The 25,927-nt window shown below is 36.2% G+C and overlaps 2 pseudogenes; both read left to right on the forward strand.

Annotated features, from left to right (window-relative positions):
- The first annotated feature begins 3,610 nt into the window (after positions 1-3,610).
- On the forward strand, positions 3,611-5,215 carry LOC110220305 (poly(A) polymerase alpha pseudogene; annotated as a pseudogene).
- A 15,236-nt stretch (positions 5,216-20,451) lies between these two features.
- Positions 20,452-20,936, forward strand: LOC110220306 (large ribosomal subunit protein eL24 pseudogene; annotated as a pseudogene).
- Positions 20,937-25,927: the final 4,991 nt, after the last annotated feature.

A 25,927-nucleotide genomic window follows, 5' to 3' on the forward strand; every position in this document is an offset into this window, starting at 1 on the left:
TTCATTTTCTAACTGTGTTTGTAAATGAGAGTGCCTTGGGTATGTTTTTGCTTCATTAATCTGTTTTTAGTCTTTTTCTATAATTTTTCTCCCTAATTTTCTGTTACTCTACATAATCTCATTCATTAAATTACTCCCCTCCTCCCCGGCCTGCTTTCCTTCTCTTACATTTCTTCATTCAATCCACTACTTCTGTGTCTTTTTACATGCTGTCTCACATCCCAAACTTGGAATTTTCAGGCTTCTCATCTCTGATTCCTCTGATTCCAGAGCTCCTTTAAAACTCAGAGGAACTGTCACCTAATACAATAGGCCCTCATTATTTTCCATGATTGTTAGGGCCTCACTCCCCAAATTACTTTCTTTTTATTTATAAATATTGTATTTATCTATTCACGTATCATTTTCTTTGATCAAACACAAAGTTACTTGAGGGAAAGAATTTCTCATTTTTGTTTCCAACATGTAGCACATTCTGTGGCACATAATATAGACTTCATAAAAGCTCATTGAATTAAGGATGTAGTAAGAAGGCTTTCAAAAGACCTGTGGAGTCTTTTTTATCATTTATTTTTATTGACATATATATATATATATATATGTATATATATATATATACATATATGTATATATATATGTATATATATATATATATATATATATATATATATACTATATCATAATTTTTGCATTGTTGTAAATTTCCTCCAATAAAAGTTGGGTGACACAGTGGATAGAGAGTTGGGCATAAAGTCAGGAAGCCCTGAGTTTGAATTTGCTCTTAGATACTTAGTTATGTGACCCCAGGCAAGTCACTTAATCCTAATCTGCCTCAGTTTCCTCATTTGTAAAATGAGGATAATAATAGCACCTATCCCCCACAGTTGTTGTGAGAATCAAATGAGCTAATATTTGCGAAGTGCTTAGTACAGTGCTAGACTTCTTATAGGCCCTTAAACGTTTATTTCTTTACTCTACCAAAGTCATACACCCTTGCCTCATGATAGCACAAAGACGACCTCAGTTTTCCAAATTCAATTGAATAAAATTCCTACTACATACAAGGAATCATTTGGGGCAATAAAGATAAAATAATAAAATGAATGAGTTATTCACAAACAATTTTCATTCTTCTGGGGTAAGAAAAGAAAGGTTTTTCAGGTACTACCCAATTTTAAAAAGTTTTAATAGGGAACTATTAAGCTATGCCTATTATCTGAAAATCAATCTAGCTAAATTCAGAGCCTCATCACCAGAAAGGTGACTAGCAGATTGATTTTTCTTTTCCCAAAGAAACTTATAAAGATGATCTACAAAGGAGTAGGTGAGTTATAATCTGCTTTAATGGAGAAGATATACTAAATAATGAAATCATGAATCCTTGAAAAAATGAAGAATTGCATCTTTTTGTAGAACATTTTATGTCTATGCCTATACATTATACCTTGTTATATTGTAAACTCTGTGAAGCCAAAGTTCACATCTTAATCCCTTCCCATCATTAAATATAGGGCTTTGTACATTGTTGTTGTTGTTCAGTTGTTTCACAGTTGTGTCTGACTCTTCCTGAACCCTTTTGTGGTTTTCTTGGCAAAGATACTGGAGTGGTTTGCCATTTCCTCCTCCAGCTCGTTTACAGATGAGGAAACTGAGGCAAACAGGGTTAAGTGACTTGTCCAGGGTTACACAGCTAGTAAATGTCTGAGGCCAGATTTGAACTCAAGAAAAGGAGTCTTCCTGACTTCCAGGCCCAGCACTCTAACCATTATGCCATCTATCTGCCCCTAGGAGCTTAATTAATGGTAATTAAAAGTATGAATGTGAGAGTGGTTAATTGACAATGGCAAAATGGCTAGTGTGGTCCAGTAAGAATTTAAATCTAGATGTTCTGATAACATAATGCAGTACTCTTTCTGTCATGCTGTAAAGATTGCCACAATGAATGGAATGAATGAAATGCCACATTGAAAAGACCAACTGGTTATTTAATCACCCCATGCTTCCCTTATCTGAATCGAATTAATTGTACACAATTATACAAGATTCAGCATTTTTGTAGACTGTTGTCACTGAGAGAAGCACCATCTAGAAGAAAAGAAGATGGAGACTTACAATAAAAATTGGATAGTATTTGGAATTAAGAGAACACTGGATTCCTTATACACAGGGCGTCCTGAAAGATTGCTGGGCCTAGAGTCAGGAAGACTGGGTTCCAATCTGGCCTCAGACACTCACTAACTCGATCACCCTGGGCAAGTCACTTAATCTCTCTCCTCCTCAGTTTTCTGCTTTGTAGAATGGGGTTAATAATAGCACCTACTTCCCAGAGATGCTGTGGGATCAAATTAGACAGCAATTGTAAAGCACTTAGCACAGTGCCTGGTACATAGTAAGCAGTATATACATATTAGATATCATTATTGTTACTTTGGGGGAAATTCATTGCAACTCAGTTCTCTCTGTGCAAAATGGACGTAGCAATATCTACATCCCAAAGGCAGATGACTTGTGAAACTCAAATGAGAGAATGAATGTTATATGCTATGAAAATTTTAACTACTACCATGTTAGGATGAAGGGGAAGAAGGAGAAGTGCTTAAAACAATGCTTAAAACACAGATGGTGGAGTGGGGTTGGAGTCAAGACTGAGGAGCCCCCCACCTCAGCCCAGGGTTGGTTGTGGTGGAGGGTGGAGGGGAGTGACTGGGCAGTTCTGGTACCAAGTACTGTATCTTTTCCGGTTACAAACCATTAACAAACACAACTTCCACAGAAGCATCATGGCATTACCCCTCCCATCGGACAGACTACATACACAGAAACATCAAAAACCTAAAGTCCTTCAGGTTTTTGAAGAGGAAGAGAAACTGCAGCACAGATGCAGACCCCTACCTGTAGCAATTCAGGATCACATTCCCTCCGAGGAGCTTGCGGCATATCTCTCTAGTGGTGGGTTATTGACTTAATGATCCATCAGACAGCTATGTCTGAATTCAAAACTCTAAACAATATCAGTTACAGTCCCAAGAATCTTTACATCAAATGCATTTTAATTTTGGGAAAATTAGATAAATTGGTGAAGAATGGATACAGGAAATTAGTGAAAACAAGAAATTTTCTACAATCTAATTGAAAATGTTGGAGGAAAAATTTTTTTACATTTGGATCCTACAGATTAGGAGTTCATACAAAAGGTGCTGGTATCAATGAATGTGTGTTGCACTAAGACACATTGATCTAAGTGACTTTTTTACCTCATTCTATGAAAAAACATGAAGCTAGAAAAAGAAGTAAAAAACTTAAGAGCTGTTGAAGAAATGTTTGTATCAGTTATGAAGCTATGTTTTGATGGCATAGAGATTGATATTTTGTTTGCAAGATTAGCACTGTAGACTATTCTTGAATATTTGGTCCTACATGATGACAGTCTACTAAAAAATTAGATATTAGATGCATAAGAAGTCTTAATGGTTGCAAGGTAACCTACAAAATTTTACACCTAGTACCAAACATTGACTACAGGCTACCTCTGAGAGCTATCAAATTTTGGGCCAAATACCACAACATCTATTCCAATATATTAAGTTTCCTCGGTGGTGTTTCTTGGACTATGCTAGTAATAAGTACTTGCCAACTTCATCAAAATGAAATAGCATCAATTCTTGTACACAAATTTTTCTTGATGTTTTCTAAATGGGAATGGCCAAATCGAGTGCTATTGAAACAACCTGAAGAATGCAATCTTAATTTGCCTGTATGGGACCCAAGGGTAAACCCTAGTCATAGGTAACATGTTTTTCATATACACACACACACGCGTACACACACACATACATGTGTGTGTATATATGTATATATACACATGCATACATATATACACATACAAGTGTGTGTATATATGTATACACATACATACATATGCACACATATATATGTGTGCATATATGTATATATACATATACATACATATACACGTATATACACATACACATATATACACATATATGCACCACAACAGAATACAACATACGATGTGTACATTTCTATATGGGGGGTCATGGTTGAGCAGTTTAAACAAAGTCTTTCTATTGCAGATTAAATTTTGTCGATTAAAGTAGAATGGTCCAAATGTTTTGAAGCTCCTCAATTCTTTCAAAAGCACAAGCATTATAGTGTACTTCTAGCAAGTGCACCAACAGAAAAGCAATGACTAGAATGGGTGGGCTTGATGGAATAAAAAAATCTGAATCTCAGTTGGAAGTTTGGAGAAGAATGAATTTATTACACTGGCTCACGTCAGTTCTTAATCATTTCCAGTACCCAAGGAAAATCCTGACGAAGAAGAATTTCATACAATGGGAGTGATTGGATTAACGTTAAAATAAAACAAACAAACAAACAAACAAAACCAGAAAATTCTGAAAACCCCAGTGTTTACTTTACATATGACATTCAGTCTCTCATGGATACAGTTTACAGGCAAGCAACAAACAGCAAGATGTTTGAGATGGATATGAAAATTGTTGCAATGTATGTAAAAGAAAGGTAACTTAAACAACTCTTACCTAATCATGAGCTTCAGAAAAAGAAAAAGCATTCATCAGAAATTTGTTGGGCAATTCTGAATGACAGCAGCCCAGACTTGTCTGTGGATAGTGACAACAGCATGTCTGCACTTTCTCCTACCAGTGTATTAAATTGTTATGGCAGCTCTCGGGGCAGAAACAGTCCTGCTCTACCTGCTCTAACTGTAACAGCAGCAGCTGTGACCAACATGCAAGCACCTGAGGTTTCTGTGCCACAAGTAAATTCCAGTGAAAGTTCAGGGGGTACTTCAAGGGAAAGTATTTCTCAAACTGCCACATAGCCAGCCATTTCTCCACCACCGAAGCCTATGGTCTCCAGAGTAATTGCCTCAACACATCCGGTAAGCCAACAACCAAGACCTTCATGAAACACAGCAACAAAAACACCTAATCCTGTGGTAGGAGTCAAAAGGAAGTCTTTACCTTATAAAGAAGAGAGTTCCAAGAAAAACAGAACAGAAGAGCAGGATGAGACAAGTGAAGATGCCAGCTCTCTTTATTTGACTGAATGTGATAAACAGGAAACTAAGAAAACATCCAGTGTAGACCTTTCAGACATCCTTGCTCTTCCTGCAAACGCTATCCCTGTTATCAAAAATTCAGTAGATCTAAGATTGAAACAACCTTAGCTAAACCTGAGGTAAAAACTACCTCAGTGGCCCATAAACAATATCTTCCAAGTCAACTTGTTGTCTTCTAATGCTAAAAAGGAGAGTGGAGAGTCCAAGACTAGACATGACTGAAAATGGATTTGGTGAACCTCTCTCATGCGCTAATCAGCACTTGATCAGAAGTCCAGGTTAGTATGTGAAGCCAGGAATACGTGTTAGCAACAGTTACACTAACTATTTCAAAGGATTACTGCTGTTAAAAGGAAAAAAAAGAGGAAAACAGCCTTGTTATATTTGTATACTATTTAACATCTGATTGGATTTCTGTTTGATGCATTATTTGAAAAATTTGCAGTATACATTGGTGCAAAATTTCTTATATTAATGATGAACTTTTTATGTATTTTTTTAAATTTAAAAGTAGAACTAAGTGAGGCAGCTAGGTGATGCAATGGATAGAGCATGGGTCCTGGAGTCAGGAGGACCTGAGTTCAAATCCAGCCTCAGATACTTGACACTTACTAGCTGTGTAACCCTGGGCAAGTCACCTTAACACCATTGCCTAGCAAAACAGAAGTAGAACTAATTTTTAGATCTTGAGCTTGATGCATTTTTATTTCTTTTTTCCTAAAGTTTCTTTACCATTATTCTATAAACTGGATAACATTATACAATGGTTTTACTATGTGTACTTGAGGCAAATGATAAGGGTTCATCTAGTTCGATCACAGTGAAGGAGACATAATCCTTGAAAAGAACTGTAAAACCCTGGGGTATGTGACAAATTAAAATAATAATTGGGAAATAGTTGGTTTTGAATGGGACATGATTAAGAAGCAGTGTATCAATTTTATTTTAAAGTGGTATAGTATATACAAATCAGTGATCAAACAAGCAAATATTTTTCCCTTGAGCTAGCAAAGCTCTATTTCTCTCTATCCTTCAATCTTTTCTCTTTGAAAACAGCTTTTGTTCTTTTTTTTCAGTTTTCATGCACACAGTAGGAATAATTTCATCAAAAAATAACACCAGTATTTGCTTAAGGCATAATTGAAACAAAGCACTCTGTGGCCACACGGCACAAAACACCAAATTTTAGTCTTATATGCTTCAAACTTTTGTATGACTAAGTGGTGCCTGTAAAGTATGGTATTTCTCAGGATGGCCATTTGATCACTAACACAAAAATTTTGTATGTACACTCCATAGATTTCATGTTGCAGCCATGTAAAACATTTCAAATTTTGAACATAAAGGCAAAGCTATTTTCTCAAAGAATTTAAAAACTATTGTTTTAAAATTTTTAGATGTCTCACCAAAAATTGTCAGTTTATTTTAGATAGAAAAAAGTGCATACTTTAAAGAAATCATTTCTAGCAAGCACTTGGCATCTAGTCAGCTCTATTTGCTTCTCTTTGCTTTATTCCTCAGTCCTATCAAAAAGATTTAGGAGCTCCTTTCTTTAAAAAGAATTTTAAAATCCTTCCTGATTGCAACAGAATACCAGTATCTAGAAAATGTGAGGGAATACCAGATGTAAATAGGAAACTTAAATTTAGTTACTTATTTTTAATTGGAGGGAGGAAGAAAGCAAAACCAAAACATTCCTGTATTTTCTGATTGCCATGTTTTATGAACCCTCCATTGTGGTCCATCTTATTCCATTTGCATTTTTCATGTTAAACTGCAATTACTTATACTCTTTACTATCCCTCTAAGTTAATTTTATAAAGTTAGAATGTAGTTTCTTTTTCTCCCTAGGCTATATAGTAATTGAGGCTTTCTTTTCACCATTTCTTTAAGATACAATACTTCTATTTCCCTTGTCTTCTGCCCTGTGGAGTCACCTTGCCCTCCCTTTCTACCACCTATGAAAAGATGATCATACTAACAGTTCAAACATACAAGGTGTCTATGTATTTTGTGTAGCTATGGAGTTTTAGATGGAAATTGCCAGGCACAGATTTAGTATTGTCATTTTATTTACACATTGGGGAAAAGTAAAATTCAGCTTATTAAATGTTTCATGTAACTGTGCCCAAGTTTTTCCAAGCAGCAAATCTGGAAATTTTCTGTTTAGTGATTTTTTTTTGTTCTACTTTTCATTATCTGGAGATCAGACTATTTATTTTGCATGATATATGTAGTGTCTTATGAATAGAGTTTGCTTTGTTTTATACTATCTGTACTTGTATTTTTCAAGACCTATTTTGTAAACAGATGATTCTCCATTGAAAACACAATAAAAACAGCACAATCTCCCCCAAAAATCAAGTGAACTATTACTACTACTCCTACTACTCTATTACTACTGCTGCTACTGCTATCGCTACTACTACTACTAATAATAATAATTATCATCATCATCATCATCATTATTATTATTATTATTATTACATGTGTGACATTAGAAAAGGCAATGATTTTTCTGAGCCTACTACAATTCTTCAAATGGATTGAACTAGATGCCATCTAAGTTCACTTATACCTTTAAAACTGTGATCCTATAATTACCTCAAATTGAACTAAATTCTATATAATAGACAGGACAGGGAGGAAAATGAAGTTGAATATTGGGGAAGCAAAGAAATAAACATTCTAAACTAGCATAATAAGTCATCATATATAGCCCCAATCCAATTAATTATCATAGATAGAGAATTTAACCCTATTCAAATTTCCTACTTGAAGTGAATGTCATAATGTTTCCATCTGAGCCTCTATGTTGCCACATTTAACCCATATTTTCTAAAGGATTTTCTAGGAACTTGTAACTTTCCCCAAGTGGACTTTTCACTGACAGTGTTAATAGTTTCAAGAATCATTTACAGGTTTCTATTTTCTTCCATAGTTGGCAAAAGTAATTTCCCTATTCTCATTTAATTACTTAGAATTTTCATTTCCCATAGGTGGTAGCATGAGTTTCCAAGACATTTTCATTATGAGTGGTTTTAATTCAGCTCTTCCACTGTCAAAATGGCAAAAGCAGCATGCTGAAATCTTTCAGATTCCACAGAGCCCACTTTTAGATTCTACTTAGAACATTCAAGGTAGGAATAAGATGACACATTTTGTCACTTGGAAAAGAGCAGGCAGGTGATTTTAAATGTCTTTTTTTTCCTCTTCCCCCCCAGACATTCCATCATTTAAAAAACTAATTGATGAAAAGAGAGATAATTCAAAGAATAAAGACACTTAGTCTGAAAGTGTATATACAACTGATAAGAGTTCTAGTAAGTAATAATTTTCCACTTTTATTGTAGGAACAACAAAATGCATGTAATCAAAATGGTTATTTTATCAGATTTATGCAAAATTAAGGTGATGTTTTAGGTAGTCAAATTATCTCAAAAGAAATGTCTTTATTTAGAGAATATCAAATTTTATATTCTAAGTGGAATGAGTTAGTATTTTCTCTTGACAGTTCAAGCAGCAGAAACTAATGTTGTCCATTGCAGGTCATTTCTCTTTAATTTCTGTTAACATGGAGTTTTTATTCATAGCATCTTGGGACGAAAATGGACCTACAGATTCATCAACATAGTTCAGTCTCATGTAGGGTAGGCATTTTCCATGTTTTAAATCTATGTCATAAATCCATGTTTTAAAATCTATAATAAGTAGCCAACAATCTATAAAAAATATTGCCAATAAATTTTGTTTTGCACACTTCCTGTAAAGCAAGAACATAAGTATTTTAAGAAGGAACCATTTCACTTTGGGGCACCTCCATTAATTATACTGAACACAAACTTATATCACTGTAACTTGTATACTTTGGTCCTCCATCTCCCCTATTCAGCTATCAAGAATAAATCAAATTCCTCCTTATATGACAAATTCTGAAATTTGAAAAAAGCTACTATGCTTAATTCCCTTTAAGCTAATCATTATATTTTCATCAATCAAATGTTATATGATACTGTTGCTGATGTCACCATCTCCTCTTTAAATCCTAATTTCTCAAAGCCATAACAAAACAAAAATTGATTCCTATAACAACACTGCAGGTCATTTCAACCATTTTCTTCCCTATTCTCCAAAGAGTATTAAAAAATTGTATCCATTCTCAAAGAAATAGAGTGGTTTCTTCTGATATAATTGTTCTCTATACAATTTTTATATTTCTTTAATTTTTCAGGATTATAGATAAATTTTGAATTCTGGAAACATTGCATAATAAAAGGATTTGAAAACAGTGACAAATTCAATGGTTTTGCAGACAATTTGGTACACTTCCTTTTGTTCCAACTGACTTCTGTTTCAAAAAATGAAGTCCATGTTCTTTACAGACTTTGCTCATAAGATGCAAAGTTTCTAGAAGGATGAAGGATGCTGTTGGGAAAGAATCAAATTTAATAATCAGGCTATTAACCAAGGGTATTTGCTGCACTATGTAAAGAGAAACATTAAGAAGACTACCATCCTATCCAGAAGCCATCTGTTAACCAATGTCAAATTGATGATAAAGAAAATTAAGTTCCCTTGGCAGTTGATTTTTCTCCAGCTGTATCCAGCTATAAAAGAGCTATCAAAGACAACTTTCCATTTGTTGTTAATTCAGGAACGCAATTGATTGGCATCATGAAACCCCTAGTGACAAGTTGGACAACTTTGTAGTCTAAAAGTTGATTATAAGATTCCAATGAGAGTTACAAGTGGGTTCTTTGTTTCAAGGCCTCTTCTGCAGAAGAAAATGCCTACTGTACATGTGCCAGCATCATTCCAACAAAGGATAGTGGAGGATAGTCAATAAAACTCTCATTATTTTTTTAAACCTGATTCTAAGACAATGAAATAAATATGCATACATATTATAGAATTGTGTGAATCAATTCTCTATTAAATAAATTAATATAACAAATTTTATTTAAAATATAAAGTTTTCACACTTTTATCACAATGTTGTGGTAATTTCCCTGTGACTAAATTATTTTAATGTGACATTGCTTGGAAATAATTTGGGGAGATGTTCTCAACCCTTATTTCTTTTTGGGGCTACTGGCAAAGACTTACTTTAGGGAAAAGAGTGGCAGAATAGACATTTTGTTGTTTAGTTATTTTCAATCATATCTGACTTTCTGTGAAAGCCCATTTGGGGTTTTCTTGGCAAAGATAATGGAGTGGTTTGCTGTTTCCTTCTCCAGCTCATTTAACAGATGAGAAACTGAACCATACAACATTTAATGATTTACCTAAGGTCACACAGCTAGTAAGCATCTGAGGTCAAATTTGAACTCAGAAAGATGAAAATGAGTCATCTGGACTCCAAGACCAGCACTGTTTCCACTGTACTACCTAGCTACTTATAATGGACATAAGTTCAGAAGATTGGTTATCTTGTCAGTGTGGATATCTTGTGGAGAATTTCCTGGGCTTTTATAACATATTGGCTGGACTAGTTGGCCTCTCAGATCTTTTATAAAATTGAGCTTTGATATTGTCTCAAGCTTCTTTTTACTTATTTATTACTTTTTTAATTATTTATTTATTTATTCATCTATTTATTCATTCATTCATTCATTCATTCATTCATTATTTATTTATTTATTTATTTATTTATTTATTTATTTATTTATTTATTTGTTTGTTTGTTTATTTATTTGATTTTTAGTCCTATTTCACTTCCTGTTTATTCTATTCTCTCTTTTGACCCTGTCCCTCCTCAGAATTGTTTACTTCTGATTACACCCTCCCCCAATCTGCCCTCCCCGCTATTATCCCCCTACTCTCTTATCCCCTTTCCCTCTGTTTTACTGTAGGTTATGACAGATTTTCATACCCAGCTGAGTGTGTATGTGATTCCCTCCTGAAAACAAATCCAATGAGAATAAGACTGACTCATTCCCTCTCACCTTCTCTCACTTTCCCTCCACTGTAAAAGCCTTTTCTTGTCTGTTTTTTGTGAGATAATTTAGCTCATTCTACCTCTCCCTTTCTCCTTCTCCAAGTATAATCCTCTTTCACCCCTTAATTTCATTCTCCAAATATCACCCCTTCATTTTCAACTCACTCTGTGCCCTTTCTCTATCTATCTATGTATGTATGCATATGATTTTTTTCCACTGCAACTTCCCTAATACTAACAAAGGTCTCATGAGTTACAGATGTCATCTTTCCATGCAGGAATGTATCAGTTCAACCTTAATAAGTCCCTTGTGATTTCTCTTTTCTGTTTTTCTCTTCATGCTTCTCTTGAGTCTTGTATTAAAATTCAAATTTTCTATTCAGTTCTGTTCTTTTTAGCAAGAATGCTTGAAAGTCCTCTATTTCACTGAATTTCCATTTTCCCCCTGAAGTTTTATACTCAGTTTTGCTGGGTAGGTGATTCTTGGTTGTAATCCTATCTCCTTTGCCCTCTGGAATATTATATTCCAATGCCTATGGTCCCTTAATGTAGAAGCTGCTAAATCTTGTGTTATCCTGCTTGTGTTACCACAATATTTGAATTGTTTCTTTGTGGCTGCTTACAATATTTTCTCCTTGATCTGGGAACTCTGGAATTTGGCTACAATATTCCTAGGAGTTTTCCTTTTGGAATCTCTTTTAGGAGGTGATTGGTGGATTCTTTCAATTTCTATTTTGCCATCTGGTTATAGAATATCAGGGCAGTTTTCCTTGATAATTTGTTGAAAGATGATGTCTAGACTCTTTTTTTTTTATCATGGCTTTCAGATAGCCCAATAATTTTTAAATTATCTCTCCTGGATCTATTTTCCAGGTCAGTTATTGTTGTTGTTGTTGTTGTTGTTGTTGTTGTTGTAGTTGTTGCAATGAGATATTTCACATTGTCTTCTATTTTTTCCAATTTTTTTTGGTTTTGTTTTACAATGTCTTGATTTCTCATAAAGTCCCAGCTTCCATTTGCTCTATTCTAATTCTTAAGGAAGTATTTTCTTCAGTGAGCTTCTGGACTTCCTTTTCCATTTGGCCAATTCTGCTTTTTAAGACATTCTTCTCCTTATTGGCTTTTTGGACCTCTTTTGCCATTTGGGTTAGGCTATTTTTTTAAGGTGTTATTTTCTTCAGTATTTTTTGAGTCTCCTTTAGCAAGCTCTTAACTTGTTTCTCATGATTTTCTTGCATCACTCTCGTTTCTCTTCCCAGTTTTTCCTCTACTTCTCTTACCTGCTTCTCAAAATCCTTTTTGAGCTCTTTCATGGCCTGGGACTGATTCTTTTTTTGTTCTTCTTGGAGGCTTTGGATGTAGGAGCTTTGACCTTGTTGTCTTCTTTTTTTTTTGTATGTTTTGATCTTCTTTGTCACCAAAGAAAGATTCTATGGTCTGACTTTTTTTGCACAGTTTGCTCATGATCCCAGCCAATTACTTGAGTTATAAAGTCTTTTTTAAGGTAGAGGTCTGCTTCCAGTGTGGAGAACGTGCTGTCCCAGGCTTCAGGGGTTTTGTGCAGCTGTTTTCAGAGATACTTCTAGGGACCTGTACATTTTCAGTTTTTCCAAGGTGGTATGATCAAGAACGAGGTGCATCCTCCTTTCCTGGCCTACACTCTGGTGTATGAGTGACTACAAGCACTACTTTCTGCCTTCCAACTGTGAGGAGCATTATCTCTTCATTACCACTACAATCTCCACCATGATAGCACTCTTATTCAACCCAGGACTGCCACCCAGATCAAAGAAGAGATTCCTGCCTCAGCAGGAAAAGAGATCCCTGCAATCCCCCTCTGATCAGCCACTGAATTCTCTCTCAGTCTGTGGGCTGTGCTCTGGAAGCAGCCACCACCTCCTTCCTACACCCTACCCCTAACCCAGAGCTGTGCAGGGGATTGGGGCTGGGACCAAGTTTCTGTCTCACCACAGTCACAGACTTTTCCTACTGACCTTCTAAGTTGTCTTTGGCATTTGTGAGTTGAAAAGTGTGGAAACCACCATAGCTGCCCATGATTCAGTCCTCTGAGGCCTGCTCCAGGTTCACTGAGGTCTGGTTTTTGCCTATGTTCCCACGCTGAACTGCGTTCCTCTCCCAGCCAGGTGTGATAGACCTTTCCAATCAACCATCCAGGTTGTCTTGAGCTGGAAAATTTGTTTCACTCTGTCTTTTTGTGGTTTCTGCTACTCCAGAATTTGTTTAGAGCCCTTTTTTAGAGGTATTTGGAGAAGTTCAGAGGAGAGCTCAAGGAAGTCACTGCTTTTACAGTGCCATCTTATCTCCACCCCTCTCTCAAGTCTCAAAGGAGATGTTTGGTCACATATATTAACTGTCACATTGCAAATCAAAGTCACAGGAACTTGGGATTCTTTTCCAAGTGTGTTTTACATATATATCAAACATTCTTAATGTTCTTTTCAGAGAAGCACTGCAATTTATTAAAAGGAAAAGTCTATGATATCCTTAGCCAAAAGAACATAGAATGTTATATCACTTTTTACCTTTGCAGAATACTTGGTATTTCTCTTTTTCTTCTTATTTTTGGAGATAACTTCAAATGATCAAAAACACATGTGTATTTGAATTTCCAAGAATTTTTGAAATTGAACATTGCTACACAGCTCAGTATTTTCTTCCTTCTTGATTCAAGTAAAACTAAATTTCCCTGTGATTGCATTTATTGGTATATTTTTAGATTATCACTGTCAACATAATTTACTTTGGGACTTCCAGGGATCGAGCCAAGATGGTAGAGAAAGAACTCAGCTGAGGTCTCCCAACATTCACAAACAAATTTAAATAATTCCTCAAAATGAATTCTAGAGGAGCAAACCTCACAAAAGTATGGGGTGAAACAATTTTCCAGTCTAAGACAAGTTAAAAAGTTGGCAGGAAAAGTCTGTCACACTGAGGTGAAAGTGGAACACAGTCCAACCCAAGCTGCTCACAGCATGAGCCTGGCCACAACAAACCAGTAGCAGACGTTGAGGGTGACTGAATTGAGAGCAGTGGCAGTAGCAGCTTCTAGTGCTCAGCCTACATGTGTTAAGGAGATCAGACAACAGTTCAGAAGGATATTACAGGGGTTCCTTTGCTGGCACTATGTGCAGAACTCTGTTGAATTCCCCATATTCAGATCCTGGTCCATACTTAGATCCCTGGGAACACTAGCACAATAGAACTTGCAGCTTCAGGGGAACAAGGACTCTGGCCACAGTTCTTTGGTGGAAAAGAGAGCTTATGTTCACTCACACAACAGAGAATGGGCCAGAAGTAAAAAGACCTCAAATCACATCATGCCACCTTGGAAGGACAGAAAACTTACAGACTCCCGGAACTAGCTATGAAAATAACTGCACAAAAGACCTGAAGCTTGGCAAAATGCTCTCTCCACCCTGGGATCAGAGTGCAACTTTAATATAAAGTTAAAAGTCAAGAAACAGGCTGGAAAAATGAGCAAAGAACAACAACAAAAAAGATACTGACCACAGAGAGTAACTATGGTGACAGGGAAGATCAAAACACAAACTCAGAACACAACAAATTCATAACTGCTATTTCCAGAGCCTCAAAGGAAAAAAGAAATGAACCGGTTTCATTCTCAAAAAGGATTCCTGGAAGAACTAAAAAATTATTTTGAAAATCAAATACGAGAGGTAGAAACAAAATAGGAGAAGAAATGATAGTGATGCAAGAAAATCTTAGGAAAAGAATCAACAGCTTAATAAAGGAAGGAGAAAATAACACTGAAGAAAAGAACACATTGAAAACAGAATAGAGACAACTTAGAAGGTTAGTGGGAGGGGTCTGTTGGAACTGGGTGAGAAATAAATACAGTCCAGCAGAGTACTACAAGGAATTCCAGTACAACCCCTGCACCAGCAAACCAGGAACTGACTTTGGGAGTGACTGAATCAACAGCAGTAGTGGTGACAGCACTGGCAGTATTGCTCCTGGAGCTATTAGCCCACAGACTGAATGTCTAAAAGTCACCGAATCAGACTTCCAGGAGCCAAGATGGCAGATTAAGCAGCAAGCTGCTCTTGCCCTCTTGTATTGACCTTAAAAAACCCAGAAGAGATTGCTCCAGGGAAAATCCTAAAAAAGTAGAGTCAGCAGAAAGACTTGATACACCGGACTTTTAACTTGTGAGGTTGGGGGATTAATGGGAAAGGTTCCTTTTGCTATGGCTGATGAGGACCAGTATACAGGAAGGGAGGCTTCCTAGCAAGCCAGTGGCAAGCCCCACTTCAGCCAAACAGTAACCAGGCCCCTAGCCTCCAGCACAAGAAGCTTAGGACAGTGCCTTCTATGTCCCAGAAGCAGAGGTCAACTTTAAAAGCCAGAAAAAAGGTAAAAAAAATGAGCAAGGCACAACATAGAAAAACAATGACCGTAGGAAAGTGTCTTGGTGACAGGGAAGATCAAAACACAAATTCAGGAGAGGATAACATTGTCAATATACCCATTTCTGAAACCTCAGAGGGAAATACGAACTGGTCTCAAGCCCAAAAAGCCTTCTTGGAAGAGTTCAAGAAAGACTTTAAGAGTCAAATAAGGAAGGTAGAAGAAATATTGAACAATTCATTTAAAAATACAGTTGACAAAATGGAAAAAAAAGTAAACTGAAGAAAACAACTCCCTAAAAAGTAAAATGGACCAAATGGGAAAAAAAAGGTACAAAAGCCATTAGAAGAAAATAATAAAAATTAGAATTGGGCAAGTGAAAGCTAATGACACTATGAGACACCAAGAATCAGTAAAACAAAATTAAAAGAATGAAAAAATATGTAGAAGAAAATGCAAAATTCCTCATTGGAAAACAACTGACTTGGAAAATAGATCCAGGAGAGATAACTTAAGAATTATTAGACTACCTGAAAGCCATGATGAAGAAAAGAGCCCGAACAGCAACTTTCAGGAGATCATCAAGGAAAACTGAACCTGGGCTCTAGAACCAGAAGGTAAAATAGTCATTGAAAGAATCCACCAATCACCTCCTGAAAGTGATCTCAAATTGAAAACATCAAGGAATATTGTAGCCAAATTCCAGAATTATCAGGTCAAGGGGAAAATTCTGCAAGCAGTCAGAAAGAAACAATTCAAACACTGTGGTCAGGATTACACAGGACTTTGCAGTTTCTGCATTAAAAGATCCGAGTGCTTGGAATATGATATTGCATAAGGCAAAGGAGTTTGGATCACAACCAAAAATCATCTACCCAGCAAAATTGAGCATATCTTTCAAGGGAAGAGGTGGACATTCAATGAAATAGAGTACTTCCAGACTTTCCTGATGAAAATAACAGAGCTCATTGGAAAATTTGATCTTCAAATCAAAGACTCAAGAGAGGCATAAAAAGGTAAACAGGAAAGGGAAAAAAAAACACAACAAACCAACAAAATGTTATTCAATAAGGGTAAACTGTTTACATCCCTACATGGGAAGATGATATTTATAACTCTTGAGAACAGTATCTTTATTATGACATTTAGAAGGGATATAAATAGACAGAGGGGGTGGGTTTAAGTTAACTTTGATGTAATGATTAAAAAAACCGAATGAAGTGGTGGAAAGCAACTTTAATGTAAGAAGAGGAAAGGAAGAAGCAGAAAAGGGTGAATTATATCACATGAAGAGGCACAAAGACATATTACAGGAAAGGGAAAGAAGGGAGGAGGAAGGGAGTTTTCAGATAGTCCAATAATTCTCATATTATCTCTCTTGTATCTGTGTTTTAGGTCTGTTATTTTTCCAATGAGAAATTTTACATGTTCTTCTATTCTTTTTTTCTTTTTTTTAAAAATTTTCTTTCATCATATCCTGTTCTCACAGTATCATTAGTTTCCACTTATTCAGTCTTAATTTTTAAGGAATTATTTTCTTCAATGAGCTTTTATACTTTTTTCCCATTTGGCCAATTCTATTTTTTAGGGTGTTATTTTTCTCATTAATTTTTTGTACAGCTTTTCCCATGCTATTGACTCTTTTTCCATGATTGTCTTGCATTACTTTCATTTATTTTCCCAATTTTGCTTCTACTTCTCTAATTTTTGTTCTAAAATCCTTTTTTAAGTTCTTCCAGGAATTCATTTTGGACCTGAGACCAAATTACATTTTGCTTTGAGGCTTAACATGTAGTCATTTTTACATTATTGTACTCTTCTAAGCTTATGCCTTGATTCACTATTACCATAGTAACTTTTTATAGTCAAGTTCTTTTGTTTTTGTGTTTGTTTGTTTCTCATTTTTCTACTTTTTTTGTGGCTTGGTGTTTTTAATGTGAGATTTGGTTTCTGCTCCTGCACTGTCCCAAGCTTTTTGTGCTGGGGCTCTGGGTCTTACTGCTGGCTTGTACTGGGCTTCAGGGCTTAACTGCTTGCTTCATCTAGAGGGTAGGCTTCCCTTTTGGCTTGTACTTAGAAGTAAGACTTCCCTGTTGGCCTCTCTTGGGGATGGGGTTTAGCTGCTGGCCTGATCTAGGAGTGGGGCCTTGCTGCTAGGTTGCTGTGGTAACAGAGTCTTTCTGGTGGCTGGCCCTGGAAGAATATTTTGTTGCTGATCTGCTGGAGGTGTGGGGCCCTGCTACTGGGTTGCTATAGAAACAGGGTCTGCCTGCTGGTAGGCCCCAGGGATGGGTTCTCACAGTTGACCAGCTCTGGGGAGCAGCTTCACTATTGGTCAGCAGTGGGGTCAGCTGTGGCTTCTGCTGGGAGTGGGATCAATGAGATGGAGCCTTGCTGTGCTGCACAGACTGCTCACTTGCCCCGGGGACTACTGGTTTTCAGGAAGGTGGGGCCTCACTGGTAGATTGCCCCAGACTTGGAGCCTTGCTGCAGACTTCCTGCAATGAAGCTGGCTGCTGCTGCTATTCTTAGACCTCATTCCACTCCCACCCCACAGAGAGACCTTTCCTGCCAAGCTGATAATCTGCTTCCTTGCTCCTAGATCAATTCTGAGGCAGTTTTCTAGTTGTTTGGAAGGGAATTTGGGAGAGTTTCAGAGGGGTCCTTCCGTATTCCACCATCTTGCCACTGAAAGTTAAGAAAATAATTCTTAAAAATTAGAATTAGACAAATGGAAGCTAATGACTCCACAGGACAACATTAAACAATAAAACTAAATTTAAAAATGGAAAAATAGAAGAAAATGTGAAATATCTCATTAAAAAAAGATAGATCAGGAGAGAAAATTTAAGACATATTGAACTACATGAAAGACATGATCAAAAAACGAGCTTAGACATCATCTTTCAAGAAGCTGTCAAGGAAAATTACCTTGATGTTCCAGAACTAAAGAGTAAAACAAAAATTGAAAGAATTCACCACTCACCTCCTGAAAGTGATCCCCAAAAGAAAGCTCCCAAGAAGTCTATAGACAAATATCATATCTCCCAAGTTAAAGAGAAAATGTTGGAAGTAGCTAGAAAGAAACAATTGAAATATGGAGCCACAGTCAGGATAAGTAAAGATTTAGTGGCTTCTACATTAAAGTATCAAAGGGCTTAGAATATGATATTTTGCAGGACAAAGGAATTAGGATTACAACCAAGAATCACCTACTCAGCAAAACAGTATAATACTTCAGGGGAAAAATGGATATCCAATGGAATAGAGGACTTTCAGGTATTCTCGATGAAAAAACCTGAACCAAATAGAAAATTTGACTTTGAAATATAAAATTCAAAAGAAGCATAAATAAATAGGAAAGATAAGTCATAAGAGATTCAATAAGATTAAACTCTTTATATTCCTACATTGGAAAATGATACTTGTAACTCATATGAACTATCTCATTATTAGAGCAGTAAGAAGGAGTATACATAGAAAGACGGCATGTTTCTGAGTCGAATATAAAGGGATGATAAAAAAAAAATTAAAGTAAGGCATGAGAAAGAGCAATGCACTGGGAGATGGGGAAAGGGAAAGGTAGAATGGGATAAATTATATCACACAAAAGAGGTGCAAAAGAGCTTTTGCAGTGCATGGGGAAGATGGGGGAGGTGAGGGGAGTACTAGAACCTTACTCTTATCAGAATTAGCAGAGAGAGAATAATAAACACACTCAGTTCAGTATAGAAATCTATCTTATCATGCACGAAAGTAGAAAAGGATAGAAGAAAAAAAAAAAGAAAACGGGGCAGGTGTCCTGATAAAACAGAGGACAGATTGGGGGAGGTGATTGAAGAAAAACACTTTTGAGGATGGAAGGGGTGAAAGTAGATAGATTAGGATAAACAGAAAGAAAAATGGGATAGAGGGAAATTCACAGTATTTATAACCGAAAACATTGTAACAAGTTTTGTTGATAAAAGCCTCATTTCTCAAATACATAGAGAACTGAGTCAAATTTATATATATGAAAAAGTCATTCCCCAACTGATGAATGGTTGAAGAATATGAACAGTTTTCAGAAGAAGTAATCAAAGTTATTTATAGCTACATGGAAAAAAAAAGAGGGCCTAAATCACTACTGATATGAGAAATGAAAATTAAAACAACTTTGAGCTTACTACCCCATACTTATCAAATTAGCTAATATGAAAGAAAAGGAGAATGATGAATATTGGAAGGGGATATAAGAAACTTGAGATACTAATGCGCCATTAGTGAGTTTTGAACTGATTTGACCATTCTGGAAAGCAATTTGGAACTATGTCCAAAGGGGAATAAAATGATGAATTCCCTTTGTGTGTGTGTGTGTGTGTGTGTGTAGCAGCTCTTTTTGTGGTGGCAAAGAATTAGAAATTGGAAAGATGCCAATCAATTGGGGAATGGCTGAACAAGTTGTGATATATGAATGTGATGGAATACTATTGTGCTGTAAGAAATGATGAGCAGGATGCTTTCAGAAAAACCTGAATACACTTACATGAAGTAATGCTGAAGGAACTAAGGAGATCTAGCAGGATACTGTCCACAGAAACAGCAATATTGTATGATGATCAACTGTGAATGACTTATCTATTCTCAGCAATACTATGATTGAAGATAAGTCCAAAGGACTCACGATGAAAAGAAAAAATAATGGTACGTCTCCAGATGTATCTGATGTTAACTGATGCAATCTGAATTCAGATCAAGCACCCATTTTGCCACTTTCTTTTTTTCTATGTTTTCATTTATAACATGACTAATATGTAAATATGTTTCTCATGAATGCACATGTATAACCAATATCTAATTACTTGCTTTCTCAATGAGGGAGGTTATGAAAGAGGGAAAGAATTTGGTGCTCAAAATTTTAAAAATGAATGTGAAAATTGTTTTACATATAATTGGGTAAATAAAATTTTAGATATACATATATTTTAAAAAGTACCATGGACCTCTTCCTCTTAGCCATCTTCCCCCACTTGCAGCCATGAAGGTTGAGCTGTGCAGCTTCAGCAGGTACAAGAGCTACCCAGGTTGCAGGGAAGGGAAGGTTTTCCAGTTTTTGAATGCAAAATGTGAGTCTGCATTCCTTTTAAAGAAGAACACCCCCCTCCCAGGCAAATCAATTGGATTATACTGTGTAGGAGAAAACACAAGAAGAGACAGTTGGAACAGATTCAAAAGAAAATAACTCCCCGGACTATTAAATTCCAGAGGGCCATCACTGGGGCTTCTCTTGCTGATATAAAGGCCAAGAGGAACCAGATACCTGAAGTTCGAAAGGCTTGACCTGAACAAGCCATCAGGGCTTCCAAGGAAGCAAAAAAGGCTAAGCAAGCAACTAAGCAGACAGCTGCATCTGCTGCTAAGGCTCCGACAAATGCAGCAGCTAAACAAAAAATTGTGAAGCCTGTGAAAGTTTCTGTGCCCCGAGTTGATGGAAAACATTATTTTTCTACTAAATTGGATTAAGTAAAATAAAATTTATTTTTTTCTTTTTTAAATACAAATTTATTTATTTTCAGTTTTCAACATTTATTTCCACAAGATTTTGAGTTCCAAATTTTCACCCCATCTCACCCCTCCCCCCACCCCAAGATGGCATGCATTCTGAATATCCTTTCCCCTAGTCTGCCTTCTCTTCTATCTCCCACCCCCTTCTCTTATCCCTTTCCCCTTCTACTTTCCTATAGGGCAGGATAGACTTCTGTACACCATTTCCTGTATTTCTTATTTCCCAGTCGCATGTGAAAACATTTGTTTTACACATGTTTTTAAAACTTTGGGTTTGGGTTCCAAATTTTCTCCCTTCCTACCTCCCCCTCATTGAAAAGGAGAGCAGCTCAATGCAGGTTATATATGTGCAGTTATGCAAAACACTTCCATAGTAGACATGTTGTGAAAAAACTAACTCTATTTCCCTTAATCCTAACCTGCCCTCCCATTTATTCTATTTTTTCTTTTGACCCTGTCCCTCCTCAGAAGTATTTATTTCTGATCACCCTCTTTCCCAATCTGCCCTCCACTCTATCATCCCCCTGCTCTCTTGTCTGCTTCTCCCCCTATTTTACTGTAGGGCAAGACAGATTTCCATACCCAATTGAATGTGTATGTTATTCCCTTCTTAAGCCACATCTGATGAGAATGAGATTCACTCATTCCTTCTCACCTTCCCCCTTTTCCCCTCCATCGTAAGAGCCTTTTCTTTTCTGTTTATTTTTTGTGAGATAATTTACCCCATTCTACCTCTCCCTTTCTTCTCCTAGTAGAATCCTCTCTCATCCCTCAATTTTATTCTTCAGATATGACCCCTTAATCTTCAACTCACCCTGTGCCCTCTCTCTGTCTGTATGTCTGTCTGTCTCTGTCTCTGTCTCTGTCTCTGTCTCTCTCTCTCTCTCTCTCTCTCTCTCTCCATACATATAATTTTTTCCATCCAATTACCCTAATACTGACAAAGGTCTCATGAGTTGTAAATATCATCTTTCCATGCAGGAATGTAAACAATGCCACTTTAATAAGTCTCTTATGATTTCTCTTTACTGTTTACCTCTTCATGTTCCACTTGAGTCTTGTATTTGAAAGTCAAATTTTCTTTTCAGCTCTGGTCTTTCCATCAAGAATGTTTGAAAGTCCTCTATTTCACTGAATAACCATTTTTTCCCCTGAAGGATTATACTCAGTTTTGCTGGGTAGGTGATTCTTGGTTGTAATCCTATCTTCTTTGCCCTCTGAAATATTATATTCCATGCCCTGCGGTCCTTTAATGTAGAAGCTGCTAAATCTTGTGTTATTCTGATTGTGTTTCCACAATACTTGAATTGTTTCTTTCTGGCAGCTTGTAATATCTTCACCTTGACCTGGGAACTCTAGAATTTGGCTACAATATTCCTAGGATTTTTGCTTTGGGGATCTCTTTCAGGAGGAGATCAGTGGATTCTTTCAATTTCTATTTTGCCCTCTGGTTTCAAAATATCAGGGCAGTTTTCCTTGATAATTTCTTGAAAGATGATATCTAAAGCTCTTTTTTTTTTGATCATTGCTTTCAGATAGTCCAACAATTTTTAAATTCTCTCTCCTGGACCTATTTTCCAGGTCAGTTATTTTTCCAATGAGCTATTTCACATAGTCTTCTATTTTTTTTTCATTGTTTTGGATTTATTTTACAGTGTCTTGATTTCTCATAAAGTCACTGTTTTCCAATTGTTCTATTCTAATTTTTAAGGAAGTATTTTTTTCAGTAATCTTTTGGACTTCCTTTTCCATTTGGCCAATCTTGCTTTTTAGGGCATTCTTCTCCTCATTGGCTTTTTGGACTTCTTTTGCCATTTGGGTTAGGCTATTTTTTTAAGGTGTTATTTTCTTCAGTATTTTTTTGAGTCTCCTTTAGAGAGCTGTTGACCTGTTTTTCATGATTTTCTTGCATCACTCTCATTTCTCTTCCCAGTTTTTCCTCTACTTCTCTTACTTGCTTCACAAGCTCTCTTTTGAGCTTTTCCAAGGCCTGGGACTGATTTATATTTTTCTTGGAGGCTTTGGATGTAGGAGCTTTGAATTTGTTGTCTTCTTCTTGTCTTATATTTTGATCTTCTTTGTCACCAATGTAAGATAATATAGTCTGACTCTTTTTGAGCTGCTTGCTCATGATCCCAGCCAATTACTTGAGCTTTAAACTCTTTGTTAAGGTAAGAGTCTGCTTCTAATGTGGAGAATGTACTGTCCCAAGCTTCGGGGATTTGTACAGCTGTTTTTTAGGGATACTTGTAGGGACCTGTAAATTTTCCGTTCTTCCAAGATGGTATGATAAGAGGCAAAATGTTTACTCCTTTCCTGGCCTGTGCTCTGGTCTATTAGTGACCACAAGTACTCCTCCCTGTTCTGTAACTGTGAGGAGAATTTTCTCTTCCCAGCCACTACAAGCTCCACCATGCCAGCGCTCCTCCTTACCTGAGGACCACTGCCCAGAACTGTGACCCAGGTCCAAGCACAGGCAAAGCAAGTGATTCCTGCCTCAGCACTGGCAAAGAGATCCCTGCAATCCCTCTCTGATCAGCCACCGGATTCCCCCTCAGTCTGTGGACTGGAAGCTCAGAAGGCAGCTGCCATGCCAACAGCTGCGCTCTCAGGGAACTGGACCTGAGACCCCACGCTCCTCTCTCAGCACGGACAGAAACAGACTTTTCCCACAGACCTTCTAAGTTGTCTTTGGCGTTCCTGGGTTGAGAAGTCTGGAATCCCCCACAGCTGCCCACTATTCAGTCCTCTGAGACCTGCTCCAGGTTCACCGCAGCCTGAGTGCCCACGATGCGCTGTGCTTTGCTTCCAGCTCTGCGCAATACACCTTTCTGATCAATTATCCAGGTTTTCTTGGGATGGAAATTTGTTTCACTCTGTCTTTTTGTGAGTTCTGCTGCTTTGGAATTTGTTTAGAGCCATTTGGAGGGGTTTAGGGGAGAGCTCAAGCAAGTCACTGCTTTCACTCAGCGTTCTTGGCTCCGCCCCAGGGTTAAAATAAAATTTAAAGCAACAAGAACAACAACAAAAGTACCATGGATAATGAAGTGATATTAATGCTAAACATACATGTACCCAATGGCATAGCATCCAGATTCTTAAAGGGAAATGTAAATGAGTGAAAGAGGAAATAAACAGTAAAATTGTACTAGTAGGGCTCCCCTATCAGAAGTATATAAATCTAACTATAAAACAAAAAAGAAAAAAAAAGTTAAGAAGTGGAATAGAACTTTAGAAAAGTTACATATGATAATCCTCTGGAGAAAATTGATCTGAATGGAAAGGAGTTTACTTTTTTCTAACCTGTACATGGAACTTTCAGAAAAATTGACCACATCTTAAGGTATAAAACCTTCACAACCAAACACAGAAAAGAAGAAATATTAAATACATACTTTCCAGAAATTAATAAAATAAAAAGAGAGTCAACAAAGGACTAGGGAAGCATAGATTAAGAATTAATAGAAACCAAATAATAGAATGCTAAAGAATAAGTGAGTCAAAGAAAAAATCATAGAAACAATTAATAATATAATTTAAGAGAATAACCACAGGGGCAGCTAGGTGGAGCAGTGGATAGAGCACCGGCCCTGAAGTCAGGAGAACCTGAGTTCAAATCTGGCTTCAGACCAAACACTTGACACTTACTAGCTGTGTGACCCTGGGCAAGTCACTTAACCCCAATTGCCTAAAAGCAAAAGAAAAAAGAGAGAATAACCACAATAAGGCAACTTTATAAAATTTGAATACTGCTGAAGGAGAACTTAGGGGAAAAAGTATATCTCTTAATGCATACATCAACAAAAGAGAAAGAATAGATCAATAAATTGATCATGCAAATAAAAAAATGAAAAAAGTACAAACTGAAAAGCCTAAATTAAACAGAATGGAAATACTGTAAGTCAAAGAAGGGATTAATAAAACTGAAAGAAAAATATTGAACTAATAAATAAAACTGAAAGTTGCTTTAAAAAACAACAAAATAAATAAATTTTTGGTTAATTTGAATTTTTTAAAAGCAGAAAACTAAATTACCAGTATTAAAAATGAAAAAAGTGAATGCACTACCAATGAAGACAAAATTAAAGCAATTACTAAGAACTAATTTGCCTAATTATATGCCAATAAATCTGACAATCAAAGTGAAATAAATGAATATTTATAAAAAGATAAATTGCCCAGATGAACTGAAGGGGAAATAGAATACTTAAAAAAATCTATCTTAGTGAAAGAAATTTAGCAAGTTATAAATGAACTTTTATCGAAAAAAATGCCCAGGACCAAATGGATTTGTTAGTGAATTCTACAAAAGTTTAAAGGCAAAATTCCAATACTAAACTATTTTGAAAAAAAGGCAAAGGAGCCTTACCAAATTCCTTTTATGAAACAAATATAGTTTTGATACCTAAACCAAGGACATAAAATACAAAGAAAGATAATTGTAGATCAATTTCCTTAGTGAACATTGATGCAAAAATTTTAAATAAAATATTAGCAAGGAGATTGTAGCAATATACCACAAAGCTTACACACTATGAACATGTGGAATTTGTATCAGGAATGTAGGACTGATTCTGTATTAGGAAAACTATGAGCATAATTGACCTTATCAGCTACAAAAACAGCAAAAAACATGATTATATCAATAGATGTAGAAAAAGCCTGTAACAAAATACATCTATTCTTATTAAAAACCTTAGAAAACATAGGAATAAATGAAACATTTCTTAAGAGATAATTAATATCTATGTAAAATCAAGAGTAACTATTATGAGTAACAAGGGCAAATTTGAATCCTTCCCAATAAAATTAGGAATGAAACAAGGATGACCATTTTCACGACTATTATTCAATATCATATTTGAAAATTCAGCTACAGCAATAAGACAAAAAAATAAATCGAAGGACTAAAAGTAAGCAATGAGGAATCAAAACTATCACTTTTTCAG

Source organism: Phascolarctos cinereus, unplaced genomic scaffold (assembly GCF_003287225.1).
Source record: "Phascolarctos cinereus isolate Bilbo 61053 unplaced genomic scaffold, phaCin_HiC Scaffold_3;HRSCAF=262, whole genome shotgun sequence".
In the NCBI taxonomy this organism is placed as follows: Eukaryota; Metazoa; Chordata; class Mammalia; order Diprotodontia; family Phascolarctidae; genus Phascolarctos; species Phascolarctos cinereus.